Source organism: Babylonia areolata, chromosome 4, assembly GCF_041734735.1.
Source record: "Babylonia areolata isolate BAREFJ2019XMU chromosome 4, ASM4173473v1, whole genome shotgun sequence".
Classification (NCBI taxonomy): domain Eukaryota; kingdom Metazoa; phylum Mollusca; class Gastropoda; order Neogastropoda; family Buccinidae; genus Babylonia; species Babylonia areolata.
Genome location: NC_134879.1, coordinates 44551919 through 44556157, shown reverse-complemented (window position 1 = coordinate 44556157; position 4239 = coordinate 44551919).

Here is a 4239-nt window from a genome sequence, read left to right as displayed (position 1 = left end):
GTGGTTAAGAAGACGTAAGAAAGGGGAAAGGATGGGGGTGGGGTGGGGGTGGGGGTGGGGGGTGGGCGTAATGTTCAGAGAAATTATGGGAGTGAAGAGAAAGGGTGGAGGGGTGATAAGAGGGTGGAGGGGTGTTTGGAGGTGAGGGTGATGTTTGTTGATTAATTAATTATTTATTTTATTTATTCGTTTATTTATTTATCATTTATCAAGACGTCTGACTGTAGCGTATATCCTTGAAGCTCTATGCGCTTTACAGTCGGATCACTTATAGGACTTAAAAAACGGTATAGTAAAACTGAAAGTAATTTGTGACAAAATACCTCAGTCTTCGTTGACAGAACTAGCATCAAACGTACCACAAAATATCTTATATATCAAAAGAACATAATCGCAAAACAAACAAAACAAGCAAACAAACAAAAAAAGAAAAAAAAAAAAGAGAAATAAAGAGAAAAAAATCACCATCAATACCACACATGATTTTTTAAGATTTCATTTCGTTTATTTATTTTTTAGTTATTCTTTTTACAGACTATCTTCATAACCACATATTACAACAACGATGATGATGATGATGATAAAATCAACTAGTAATTAAATCGAAGCAAACAACACGACCAGTAATTCGACCTGGAAAACGATCAAGCATTTATTTATTCAATTAAAGAAAAGGAGGTTTGAAACGGCGTCAGCTTGACAATCGCCCAGGCATTACAGAAAAGTAAACCGAAGCTGAGGCAGCAGCTGGTGCCTACAACGCACGGTACACGTTTCAGTTAATGCCAGGATATGAATTACTGCCATCACCATCTCAGATAGCACACAGTGAGCATATTCACCATCGCCATCTCACTGAGTTATTGGTATTGAGAAATAATAACGATAACAAGAGAGGCAAGGCCTTCAAGACTCACTTGTGATACACACTTTATCCGAAAAAGGAACCATGCGAAAAAATAAAAGAGAAAAAATCGTTACAATAATTATGTTATGTAGTATACGTACACATTATTGTGCTGTGTAGTAGTAGTAGTAGTAGTAGTAGTAGAAAAAGAATAAGAAGAAAGGTGCAGGAATTGGTTTGAACCCCGTATTTTAAGTTTGGAAGCAAAAAGACTTTCAACAGGCTCAAAGCACTTCCTCTTATCCAAAATTAATATCTAAACCTCTGTTGTTGTTGCTTTTCTTTATCTCGATAATCTCTTTACTGTATTCGACGTAACAACACCGTTGGAATCATGCTATTTTCATGTATATCAGTTATGTAAGAAATTGTTTTTAAATTCGCGGTAAAAGAGCCTCAGGCACAGCGTAACACATTGCCGTTTCCTCCACACTTCGCACACCAGTGTACGCGATCGAACTGGTAATCGCACTTCGAACGAAATTAATGTCTCTCTTTCTCCACTTTTATTTACATATATATATATTTAAGATAAATAAAACAAAGTTCAAAAATCAACCCCTATTTACTTAAACAAAAAAATTCTGAATTTTCGCTGGGTCACTTATAACAGCTAGGTGACGTAATGTTATTTTTACGTCATCTTTCTGACCTTACATGACGTCTTCTACTACGTAAATATATCATGTTCTAAATATTCCTTTAGTTGTCTATGTATGCATCTCTCTTTCTCACTCTCACTCTCTCTGTATCTCCGTGATCGTGTGCAACCGCCACTACGACAAACCGGACTGGTAACTCCACGAATTAAGAGTTCACAATGAAAATCCATGGATGTCGCTTCTCGTGTTCAGTCCAACGAAAACTGCCCCAAGTTTACATATCCAGAACAGTTCTTTGCTTTTCAGCTCCTCACATATTGTCACAACTCTGACAATCTCGTGTGGAGTGCTTTGTGTATTACCTTCCCCGTTTACCCTCCCCCGTTCGAGCATTCGTTTAATATCTGTTAGCTTCCGGTTGTGCGGTTTTTTTGTTGTTTTTTTATGTGCAATCGGGGACTCTCGTTTGTGTGTTTGTGTCACTGCTGAGCAGAGTTTAAAGTCTCACTGTTCTGTCAGTGACACTTCTCTAGGCTTTTCGCCCGCGGCCTTCTTTGAGGAAGGTCGTGTCTGTTGAGCTTGGGGATTTTTGCCCAGTTGGCACCCTCATGTGAGGATTGCTTTTCCTCCGGGTGGCCATGTATCTTTGTTCTGTGTGCTCCAGCTCAGAGGGAGTGCCCTGCTGGACATGAGTCGTCTGTTGCTTGTTTCGTTTCCAGCGTCAGGGTAGTGGTACCCAGTTGGCAGTTTGCAGCGTCCCACTTCCTGTGCTTTTCCCTCTTCAGTCTGTGTTGGCCGGACAGCCGGTGCTTCTGTTGTCTGCTGACTGCTGTCTTCCTGCTGCCCTCTTCTCATCACTGTCATCGTTTGTGCACTAGTTTCGTCTTCATCTGTTTTCATCTGTCTTCAGTTTTCGCCGTTCAAGTCATCGTCTTTTCTTGTGTTGTGCAGAGTGCTTCAGTATTTTTCGTTTATTTATCAAATATCCTAAGTGCACACTGATAACATTCTTTAAACCGCTGGACGCTGGTTTCCGCTGGTCGGCCGTTTCTTTGAGTTCTGTGTTTCATGTTTATTTATCCACTGTCATTTAAGTGTATCAGTTGTTGCGGCTAGAATTGTGGTTGTTGTTTTATTTGGCAAGTTCTGTGTGTGATTGAATAAATATGTGTGAACTCTGAATTATTTTAGTTTTCTGTCTGTGTTGTATGGGTGTTAGTGCTGGGTTGGGTGGGGGTTTCTAGTCCGCTCTCTTATAGGGCGTGACAGATATCCAGAACGTTTACGTATATATAATTATTATAATCATAATATTGACGTGTTCTCGGAACATACAGTTCAGTTTAACGCATGGATATTCTCTGTGAAAACTGACAGCCCTACTTTTTGGCACACCATTTCTTATACACACCTTTTTTAAAATTTAAAAACCAAAATTCAAAACTCACCTTGTCATTTCTTACTGATAAAAAAAATCCAGTTATTCTTAATATTTCAGCATTTCTATCCAAACCCCTTCCATGTCCCGTTCCATTCCACCCACTTCCGACCACCCACCGTTTTCTCCAGCCCTCTTCCTTCCTCCCAGCCCCCCTCTCCTTCTGTTTCTTTTGCATTTCCATTTTTTCACTATTTCACTCTACATACATATTGCATCACCTTTCCTGTTCCTTTTCCTTCAGTAGACATCTGCTAGTCTTAAAAGAATCGTCATTTTTTTTCCTGTCACTACTCAGATCCTCTGCTCCTCACACCCAGCCGTTCCTCACCTGGGTTCCAAACCTTCCAAATCCGGCCCTTTATCAATCTTCCCATTATTTCACTCTTTCCGACTCTTCGTTGTACTTCAGTGGATATCCTCGTCCCTTCTCAGTACCAGTTCTTCTGTCCTTATCAACACCTAAACAACAACAACAAAAACCGACCTATTTTTTCCTTTACCATGTACACCATTAGCCATTTCGACTCCTGATTTCATGTCAAAGTGGTCACATCTTTTGCCGTGTGGCTCCCCATTCACACCCAACCCCAACCCCCAGCTGGATGCCGGGGGTCTTCCCGCCACCTTGTGGAAATTCTGTGCTGGAAGTTTCCTTTTTTCTGTCGCTGTCTTCTGTTTCTTCACCGTTTACTTTTTCTGCGATCCCATCCTTTCCCCTCCCTGTGGGTTTTTGTTGTTGTTTTGTCAGCAAGCATTGACACTTTTTTTTCTTCTTTCCGTAGTCTGTGATGTATCGTCTGTGCTGTTTTGCTCTGGCGACTCTGATTAGGGAGTGATACAGTAATTACTGAAAACACTTACTGTCCATTCTATAGTGTGATATGCCTATAATCTTTCTCTTTCGTATTTTTATGTGGTTTTGGAGCATATATATATAAAACAAAAACAAACATATTTTTTGTAATCTGGAGATAAATCAAGCGGAAGATTGACGCCACCAGCACAACCCAGTCTCATCTACCTTGGGAAGGATCATGGTTAAATGACATGAACCTTTTTTTTTTATGTGACATACTTTTGTATTGTACGCTGTTGATTTTATTCATTCATTTATTTTAGTTGAGCAGTCCTAATGTCCCGCGTCATCGGCTGGACTATAAGCGACAATGTGAATTTCACAGTCTTGTCCCATACCAGTTCTATCATTTGCCTACTCGTCCCTTTTGTATAGTAGTTTTGTTTCCTGTCCCTGCTCTTCGTATTATTTCCATTTGATTCCAATCTGTATT